Source organism: Oryctolagus cuniculus, chromosome 13 (assembly GCF_051225735.1).
Source record: "Oryctolagus cuniculus isolate XC-2025 breed Fujian yellow rabbit chromosome 13, ASM5122573v1, whole genome shotgun sequence".
In the NCBI taxonomy this organism is placed as follows: Eukaryota; Metazoa; Chordata; class Mammalia; order Lagomorpha; family Leporidae; genus Oryctolagus; species Oryctolagus cuniculus.
In genome coordinates, this window is record NC_142879.1 from 64,269,430 (window position 1) to 64,279,968 (window position 10,539).

Sequence of the window (10,539 nt, forward strand, 5' to 3'; positions counted from 1 at the left end):
ATATAGACCTATTTAAGTTTCAGCAGTTAGAGGACCAGACATACACATACTTATGACACAAGAAAGAAGAAAAAGATTGAGTCAGTAAGCGGGGCACAGGTTGCTGCCGATGTCCAAGCAAGCAGGTCATGACTTGCATTTGGGGATAATGGGAAGGAAAAATACATTTTATATGGAGTTTAGAGCGTGGGCAGGGTTTGGAGGTACAGAGGCAGACAGAATTTTACCCTTGGCACAGGGAGCAAGAGGGAAGGCACTCAGAATTGGGATGAAGCCCAAACGTTTATAGGAAACTCCAGGCTCTCTGGAAGGCCTCACATTATGTTCTTGTTTTTTGGGTTTTTATAGTTGCTTGCTTGTTAGTGTATTTTTGTGAGTAATACTCTTGGTCTTATTTCTGGGTTTAAGGGAATTCGTCCAAGAAAAGATTTTTAAAAGTGTGTTGGGGGAGAGGTAGGAAAGTAACGCAGAGGGTCCTGGATTAGATGAGGGCCGCAGGGCCAAGGGGAGGGATGGGCATTGTGGAGGCGGAGGCGAGGCCAAGCCAAGAACCAGAACATGCAGAGGTGCGAGCAGGAGTCAGGGCGGCTGGGGCGGTCATCCTCACCTATTGGCATCTGTGCTCTCCGTGACAGGTTGGCATCTGCTGAGTCAGGGAGCCAGGGGTGGAGACAAGAGAGTCCTGGGGAGGGTTTAGGAGACCTGATGAAGTGGGGGAGGAAAGCCAACGCCGGCTTCTGCAGAGGAGCTGCTGGGGCCCAGCTGACATCAGGAGTCACGTGTTTGCGACGGAGCCAGACCGGGAGGGGGATCTCCTCCAGAAATCTGAGTGCAGGAGGATCCAGGGGAAGGAGACAAGAAGAGAGAAGACAGATGGAGGAAACGTGATGGAGCCTGGTCATGGGGCAGGCGGAAGGGATGCAATCAGTGATAGAATTCTGTAAGCAACAAGGACGGAGCCTCATCGTGGGGTTGAGGGAGGCTTTGGGCACTGCATGGGTATTATTTTTTCTGACTAGAGAGAGGGAGGATTTTCAGCAAATCTTCTCTCTCTGAAGGTTACTGTATTGGGTATTTGGTTTCATCTGGCCCTATTAAAAATGGCAAATGAGTGAATTTTCAAGGATTTTTTTAAAGTGAACATTAAAAAAAAGAATAGAAAGGAAATGTGTAAGTATACTTTGGTGTGCCATTAGGTGAATGCATTGTTACACTTGGAAACAGTCTAACTCAAGGAGAGCAAATAGCTTTAAACTAATAAACCAAGTCCTCCTGCTGGATGCGGTGTACTTGGAGTGCGGTGTGGGAAATACTGGGGACCAGTAAGAATTGGCGGAGAGTGCATTGGTTATGGTAGGGAAGGCACAGAAGAGGAGAATGGCAAACGTATTCCATACCCTTACCATGCATTACGTGTAAATGGAATATGAGTTTTGTATTTTTTTTAAAGATTTATTTATTTATTTCAAAGTCAGAGTTACACAGAGAGAGGAGAGGCAAAGAGAGAGAGGTCCTCCATCCGATGGTTCACTCCCCAGTTGGCCACAAAGGCCAGAGCTGTGCCGATCCGAAGCCAGGAGCCAGGAGGTTCTTCCAGGTCTCCCACACAGGTGCAGGGGCCCAAGGACTTGGGCCATCTTCTACTGCTTTCCCAGGCCACAGCAGAGAGCTGGATGGGAAGTGGAGCAGCCGGGACTTGAACCGGCACCCATATGGGATGCCGGCAGTTCAGGCCAGGACGTTAATCCACTGCGCCACAGCACTGGCCCCCGAGTTTTGTATTTTTTAGATATGTCATCAAAGCAGTATAAAATCTTCTGCAAATAATGTAATCGGTTATTATTACCTATCCATAAAATACATTGTTTAACTATATCCTTATAAATTACAAGTTTTTTTCCTTTAAAGGTTTACTGATTTATTTGAAAGACAGTTACAGAGAGACACAGAGGGAGAGTCACACACACACACACACACACACACACACACAGATCGTCTATCCACTGGTTTACTCCCCAAATGGCCACAATGGCTGGAGCTGGGCTGTTCCTAAGCCAGGAGCCAGAAGTTTCTTCTAGGTCTCCCATGCAGGTGCAGGAATCCAAGGACTTGGGCCATCTTCCACTTCTTTCCCAGGTGCACAATCAGGGAGCTGGATCAGAAGTAGAGCAGAAAAGACTTGAACCAATGACCCTATGGGATGCCAGCACTGCAGGTGGCTGCTTAACCTGCTACACCACAGCAACAGCCCTGCAAGTATTTTTTTAGTTAGAAATCCCTTTGTGCTCTTGCATGGAAGACAATATATTAAAAATTATCATAATGTGAGCAGCATATTTTGTCAGATGAGTGTATATCTTTCCCCTAAGTTAAACTGCTAACTGGAAAAATGTTTGGTTAAAGTGAACTATGTTCGTGGATACATGGTTGTAATATCTTTCAGTTGCTGAGAGCTCTAAGAGCCCTTGTGCTATGGTGCAGCTGGTTAAGCCATTGCTTACAATGCTGGCTTCCCATATCAGAGTGCTTGTTCCAGCTCCCTGCTAATGTACCTGGGAGGGCAGTGGAAAATGGCCCAAATTCTTGGGCCCCTGCCATCTATGTGGGAGACCAAGATGGGGCTCCTGGCTTCTGGCTTTGGTATGGCCCAGATCTGGCCATCTTAGGAGTGAATCAGCAAATGGAAAATCTTCCTCTCTTTATTGTTCTGCCTTTCAAAAAAAAATCTTAAAAAAATGCATCTACCTAGGTTTGCTTTAAAAACAGATGAATATGGAAGGCAAAACTGTACCAGTGAGTATTTTTTATTTTTTTAACTTTTATTTAATAAATATAAATTTCCAAAGTACAGTTTATGGATTACAATGGCTTTCCCCCCCATAACTTCCCTCCCACCCGCAACCCTCCCCTCTCCCGCTCCCTCTCCTCTTCCATTCACATCAAGATTCATTTTCAATTATCTTTATATACAGAAGATCAATTTAGCATATATTAAGTAAATATTTCAACAGTTTACACCCACACAGAAACACAAAGTGTAAAGTACTGTTTGAGTACTAGTTATAGCGTTAATCAACAATGTACAACACATTAAGGACAGAGATCCTACATGAGGAGTAAGTGCACAGTGACTCCTGTTGTTGACTTAACAATTTGACACTCTTGTTTATGGCATCAGTAATCACCCTAGGCTCTTGTCATGAGTTGCCAAGGCTTTGGAAGCCTTTTGAGTTCACCAACTCCGATATTATTTAGACAAGGTCATAGTCAAAGTGGAAGTTTTCTCCTCCCTTCAGAGAAAGGTACCTCCTTCTTTGGTAGCCTGTTCTTTCCAACCAGTGAGTATTATCAATTGATAATTCCATGTGTGTGAACTAGAGTTGGGTGAGCCTGTGGTATCATTCATCTGATCCTGCTTGGCTCCTCTTCTCTCACACTACCACAGCCTAGGTGTGGGTCCAGGTTTTGTTGCATACTCTGTTCTTTAATATGGGATATCAACCTAGGAAAGCCAGGACCACTGGCCAGCTGAACATGGACAAAGTAAACACAAAAGTCATAAGTAAAGGTGGTCCTCTGAAAAATCCAAAGGCAATGCCAGCTTGTAACCTAGACAGGGTGTTTCTGGGGTTCAAGTATAAATAGTTTCTCTAACTCAGAAACAAATCTAACATATTAAGTGTTTCATTGAAGGCGAGTTTTGCACTGAGTTTATTTTAAAATGTATCTTGAAAAGCTGGTGGTCCAAATTTTCCCAGAGACTCACACATGATGAGAATCTGTCTCTTTATATTTAGCTGCAGGCCACCTAACAAGTTCTTAGGCGAAACACGTTATTTTGCTAGCACAAGAAGAATAAATACTGTATTTGGAAAGTTCCAGTGTTCTTTAAAATATCGCTGTTTCCATAGCAATAACATAATGTACTAAAGAGTAGAATAGTGTTTCTTTAGAAACCACGTGTACGGATGCATGTCCCTGTGAAGGGCCTTGAAGCATCTCACCTGCCTGTGGTCCAGAGATGGAACAATAGCAATCAAATCAATGATCCTCTTATGAAATGAATCTTGGCCAATGTTTTACAGCCTCATTAAGAACTGTCAGCCTTCTTGTTTTTGGTCATCCAAACACTATCTTCTTAGGGTCTTTGCTCTTAAAGGGTGGAAAAGAAATCTCTATTTATTCACTCAAATATTTATTAAGCATCGATGATACGCCAAGTACAGTTTTAGGCATGGGGGGCCTCAGTCCATTACAAAAGGGACTTTCTAAAAGGGAAAACAAGCAAATTCTTTTTATACAAAAAGGAGCCATATTATGTGCAAATGTGCATAGAAAAGTGCTCCTTGATAATGCTGGTGACTTTTTTTTTTTTTTTTTTTTTTTACTTTGCAGGAATACAACATGAAAGAGTAACATATTCAAAAGGTATAGAATAAGGGAAAATGGAAGGGAAGGCTGGGAATAATACGAGGGGCCTTCAGGAAGAAGTTTTTGGAAAATGGAATCAAGAGGTAAGTTTGCTTTGGTGCAAACAATTTTTAAAATTCATGCATAGTTTATTTTCATAAGACACATTTTTCCATGAACTTTTTTGAGGATCTTTCAACCACTGATTCCCAAGTTGCTCTGCCAGGGATACTTATGGGGTAGATTTAGGATGGACCCCGTTGTCTCAAGGGTGGTAGGGCGTTTGGACAACTAAAGTCTAACAAATCAACAGGAGGACTTGGGGGAAATGTTCTATGTGAGTGGACACTCTTTCATGGGAGGTATTCCTTGGGACGTTGCTAGGATGAGACTATAATCTTTGTAACACACGAGGCTGGAAGATTCTTCGGGAACCCACCTTCTCTTTATTTTGACTTGGAGTTGCATGCCTTTGCCTTCCTGTAACCCTCCAAAATTGTTTTGTGCTGATTTTCTCCTGATGAGCCCCACCTTGCTCTGTAGCCCCAGCACCGACTCCCCAAGAGCCTCCTTGGGGAAGTGAACGGGTGGTGGGAATGTCACCGCAAAGGTCACTTCTCTGGTTAACTAATGGCCGTCTGGCATCTGGCAAGGGGGATGCAGGTCACAAATGTCTCCATGCTGGGCCCGTCACTATTCAGAGAGAACAGTGGAGGGATCAGAGGGTCCCCACCCCCTCCCCGAGGCCACACATCTTTGTCTCCCACACAAGGCTCCACTTGTGCTTTCAGTAGCAAAACCTTGACATACTTAATGTCTTAAGAAATCTGCGCCTATCTGCCCAAATGCAAGGTCCCTTTGTGCAGCCTCGCCGGTGCCTGGTCATCAGCAAGCAGCAACCTCTTGACTCCGCCAGACTTTGAAAGGTTCAGCTAAACTGTCCACACGGCCGCAAAGAGCTCTTGGCTGCAACTTGTCTCCAGCCGCCCTGGGAGCAGAAAGACCTTCGTGGGCCAGACGCGGGGTCACAGAGTCAAAAAAGCTCTGGGGGCAGCCGCCCTTTCTTCAGAATCAGACAGGCTGACCAGCAAACCTGAATGCCTCCCCGGACTCTGCTAATAAATCAGTGAGCAGCAGCAGGGGCGCCGCACGGGTGCCGAAACATGAGCGCAGACTTTCAAGCAAAGCATTTCAAAGTTTTGCTTTTGCCCCCAGTGGAACCAGAAGTCCCAGAGCAGGGGGGGAAAGCCTAACTCTATCAAGGAGGGGAATTTGGGGTTGCCAGCCTCACAATTCTGTTAACCACCGTGATTCTCCCCAGATGTTCTTTCTTAAATGCAAAAGCAACATTTTCTTGCCAAGAAATGGCACGATTGATCAAGCCTTCCTTAAATCATTTCATCTTATCCACTCTCGTCTGAAGGAGCAGATATTGCATTAATATTAATTTTCGGGTTGGCTCCCTTGAGAGAGAAATGCCCCCAGTAACCCCCTTCCAATTACTGCCACCACCGCGGGGATGTGAATTTAGAGGAGGAAGCTACCGAGGCAGGGGCTGCAGTTGTTTTATTAGCAACAGCTGGTGCCAGTCCTCTGCCTGATTCTTTCTTTTTTCTTCTTTTTCTTCTTCTCCTTTTTTTTTTTTTTTAAATGCTATGCTTGTCAGATCCAGCTTCTCGAGACTGGATGGCAAAGGGTAAGACAAGAACACGGCGTATTTCAGCTTTTGCATGCAGAAAAGGAGCTTTATGCTAAACAGGGTGCAGGCAGCGTTTCGAAGCTGATTAAGAAACTTTACATAAGAGTTTTGCTCTCAATATTGCGTAGGTAACACTTGAGCAATTAGACAAACACATTAAGCCACTGAAACCACCTGTAAGATTTGAAAAAAAAAAATCCTGTTGTCTTCCCTTCTCATTTGCTCAAGATGCTTGAATAGCCAGGAAAATGTGGGCTGCACGTGTCTTACGCTTACCCCATGGGAACTTTGTGGATGGTGCTGATCAAGGGTGGGGCTGGACTCCTTCTGTGTTAGAAACAGTCGACCATCAAAAGGAAATCTGTGCCATTTGCCCAGCAGAGAAATAAATCTTCCTTTACTCACTTTTGCCCTGGTTTCTATTTAAGATACCCAAATGGCTACTATTTCATCTTATTTCATGTTTGGAATTCCAGGTAGCACTTCCAGATAGATGGAATTCACATATGGAATATATATTTGACAGAAACTTTTGGCTAGTTTAACATGTTCTCTTTGTAATTGTAGCTATTTCATTTCCACTGTTTTCCCTAATCTGATCAAAATTGGATGAGTTTCATATATGTTTTACATTACTGAGCACATACCGTACTGTCAGAGTTATTCTAAAAATATCAATTATATATATATGTATGTTATATATATAGTTCCTGCAAACAAGAAAACAAGGATTAGAATAAGAAAACACATTGCAAGATTTGTAGGAAAGGGACATGGCTAAGATATGGATTATTTGTTCATCTTCATAAATAATAACAGTTGGGAAGAAAATGGTTAATAGTCTCCAAAACGTGGACCCATGTTGTTCCTGCCTCTTGGAAAGAGGCTAGAGCAATGGCAAATGGAAAGAAATCATGCTGTCCTCCCTTTTTCTTTCATGTGTAACAAATTTAAGACATACATTTCTTCCTTATGGATCAAATATTCTTAAAAGTGAAAATTTATATGTATATATAAATTTATATATATATATCAGTAAAATTTATAGGACTAGTGGTGGACACCTTGGTGGACTCTTAAAAAGAGCAGCAACAAGAACACTGGAGGCTGGCGCCGCGGCTCCCTAGGCTAATCCTCCACCTTGCGGCGCCGGCACACTGGGTTCTAGTCCTGGTCGGGGCGCTGGATTCTGTCCCGGTTGCCCCTCTTCCAGGCCAGCTCTTTGCTGTGGCCAGGGAGTGCAGTGGAGGATGGCCCAAGTGCTTGGGCCCTGCACCCCATGGGAGACCAGGAGAAGCACCTGGCTCCTGCCATCGGATCAGCGCAGTGAGCCGGCTGCAGCGCGCTGGCCGCAGCAGCCATTGGAGGGTGAACCAACAGCAAAGGAAGACCTTTCTCTCTGTCTCTCTCTCTCACTGTCCACTCTGCCTGTCAAAAAAACAAACAAACAAACAAACAAAAAAAAACCCCAAAACACTGGAAACTCATAGAACCTCCGTGGAGCTGTGTCATGAATGGTTCGTTCCCTGGTCTTCCTTTTGTGGTTAGATCCCCAGGAAGTTCATAGCAAAGGAAGCAGATATTCCCGCTGTTGACTGCCTTGGCCTGTCTGTATGATGTTTCAGTGGGTATGGACTTGGAGGAATTGATTTGCTTCTTCAAACTTACAGAGTACAGTATTCCAGGAGGAAGAATGCACCACATCCTGAAGAATATTATTTTTAAGGTTTATTTATTTATTTATTTGAAAGTCATAGTTACACAGAAAGAGAAGGAGAGACAGAGAGAGAGAAAGAGGTCTTCCATCCGCTGGTTCACTCCCCAATTGACCGCAACAGCCGGAGCTGCGCTGATCTGAAGCCAGGAGCCAGGAGCTTCTTCTGGGCCTCCCATGAGGGTGCAGGTGCCCAAGGACTTGGGCCATCTTCTACTGCTTTCCCAGGCCACAGCAGAGAGTTGGATTGGAAAAGGAGCAGCCGGGATGAACCAGTGCCCATATGGGATGCTGGCACTGCAGGAGTTGGCTTTACCTGGCCTAAAGAGAATTAATTTTAGATGTCCTAAAACCTGTTGTAATAGGCATAATAATGCCCTTCCAAAATGTCTGCATCCTAATCTCTAACCTGCTGACTATATTTTTTTAAAGATTTTTTTTGACAGGTAGAGCTACAGACAGTGAGAGAGAGAGAGACAGAGAGAAAGGTCTTCCCTCCATAGGTTCACTCCCCAGATGGTCGCAACAGCCGGAGCTGCACCGATCCGAAGCCAGGAGCCAGGTACTTATCCTGGTCTCGCATGCAGGTGCAGGAGCCCAAGCACTTGGGCCATCCTCTACTGCTATCCCAGGCCATAGCAGAGAGCTCGACTGGAAGAGGGCAACCGGGACTAGAACGGGCACCTATATGTGATGCCAGTACCACAGGCAGAGGATGCCAGTGCTGGCCTCCCTACTGACTATATTACCATCCATAGCAAAGAGACTTTGCAGATATGATTATGTTAAGGGTCCTGAGATGGGGAGAAGGGTCCTCGACTTTCCAGGTGGCCCAGTGTAATGGTGAGTCCTTAAAAAGTAGAGGCAGGGAGCTGGTGGTTTAAACCACCACCTGCAGTGCTGACATCCCATACGGGCACCCATTTGAATCCCAGGTGCTCCACTTTCAATCCAGCTCTCTGCTAATGTGCCTGGGAAAGCAACAGAGGATGACCCATGCGTGGGCCTCTGCACCCATATGGGAGACCTCGCTGAAGTCCTGGCTCCTGGCTTTGGCCTGGCTCAGCCCTGGCACTTGTGGTCATTTGTGGGGGGTAAACCAGTGGATGGAAGACCTCTGTCTTTTTTTCTGACCCTCCCTCTCTTTCTGTAACTCTGCCTTTCAAATAATCTTTAAAAAAAAAAAAAAAGAGGAAGCAGAGGCAGAAGAGTCAGCAGGAGATGTGAGTCCAGGAGAAGCTCAGAGTGATGGAGAATGAGAACTGAACTCGTGGTGCTTGGCTTTGCACATGGGAAAGGGGGGTCACGAGCAGAGGAAGCCTCTGGAAGTCGCCCAAGTCCAGGAAACGAGTTCGCCGTTAAAACCTTCAGAAGGGAACAGAGAGCCTCGTAAACACCACGCTTTTGGTCCAACAAGGCCTGGCCAGACTTCGGCCCTCTGGAAGAGAAAGACACTCCATGTATTTTAAGCCGCTCGGTTCGTGCGCATCCGTTCCAGCAGCAGCAGGAAGCTAACCCATCTGTGGCATGTGCTGCTTTCTGTTTTGGAGGGTTCTATTTGGAATCAGTGACTCTCTCTGCCTCCAGAACACGTATCAGGAAAACTCACTGAGACTCAAGCAGAGACAGAGAAGGAGAGAAACGTGAAGGCTGCGGACGTGGCCTCAGGAAGTGCATCCCACAAAGCTATCATTTCAATCACGTTTTCTGATGGTCCCCCAGAGGAAGCTGTGATCTTAGTTGCAAGCAGTGGTGCACCTTGGATTTCCACGACTGATGTCGGATTTCATTTAGAATTTAAAGACTGAGAGTATGCTTCCGTGTCAGTGAGTCAGGAAGCAGCAATACAAATTGTGACATCAATGCCTCCATTTCTGGTTAATATGTTTACCTCACAACAAACCAGTCAACAGCAAAATCAATATCTTTCATGTTATTCAGGGCCATCTTTTAAATCTGTGGGAGAAGCCTTGATCAAACAGCTCCTTTTTGCTTCATTCTCTTTCATCAGCGGAGTTAGAGGTGGAAAAGACCCACTAGATCATAAATTAATGATCCTGTGTTAATGCAGATGTCCCTGCTAATTAATAAAGGAAGTCAAACGGGAAGCTTGAATACATCTCATTATCATTCGGGCTGAGAGAAAGATTCAAAATTATTTACCTCATATCCAGACAACATTTTTTCCTATTTTACATAAAAAGTGGGTTTAATAAAATCCTGGCCCAAACTCAATCTCAGTGATTATTTGAAATAAATTTTTCACCCCAGCTCAAACCACACAGAAGAAATTCCATGATTCTGTGTCACTGGACAGAGCCCCTGAGCATCATCAGTCACTGTGGGAGCCTCTGGTCTTTCCCCAACTCTTTTGCTGGTTTCTCTGATTTCCTTCTAGTGGCTACCAGAGACAGGACTAGGAACTGCAGGGCTCAGAAAAGATAGACCTCCTGAGTTGTGGAGTAATGGTATAAAATAATACACCTTAGGAATGGAAGCTGGGGTGTGAGTGTTGGGTGCTGTATTTAAAACGTCACTTGAGACACTTGCATCCCATATTCGAGTGCCTAGATTCAAGTCACAGCTCCATTTCAGCCTCTGGCTAATGCGTACCCACGGAGACAGCAGGTGATGGCTCAAATACTTGGGTCCCTACAGCTCACATGGGAGACCCAGATGGGGTTCTTGGCTCCTGGTTTCTATGTGGCCCATTCTG

General features: G+C 45.0%; 1 long non-coding RNA gene across 1 annotated transcript; it reads left to right on the forward strand.

The window, feature by feature from the left end:
• Positions 1–818: 818 nt before the first annotated feature.
• LOC103350911 (uncharacterized) lies at positions 819–6,478 on the forward strand. Its single transcript, XR_016219334.1, has 3 exons — positions 819–940; positions 4,396–4,514; positions 6,077–6,478. It is a non-coding gene; the product is annotated as an uncharacterized LOC103350911 (long non-coding RNA).
• Positions 6,479–10,539: the final 4,061 nt, after the last annotated feature.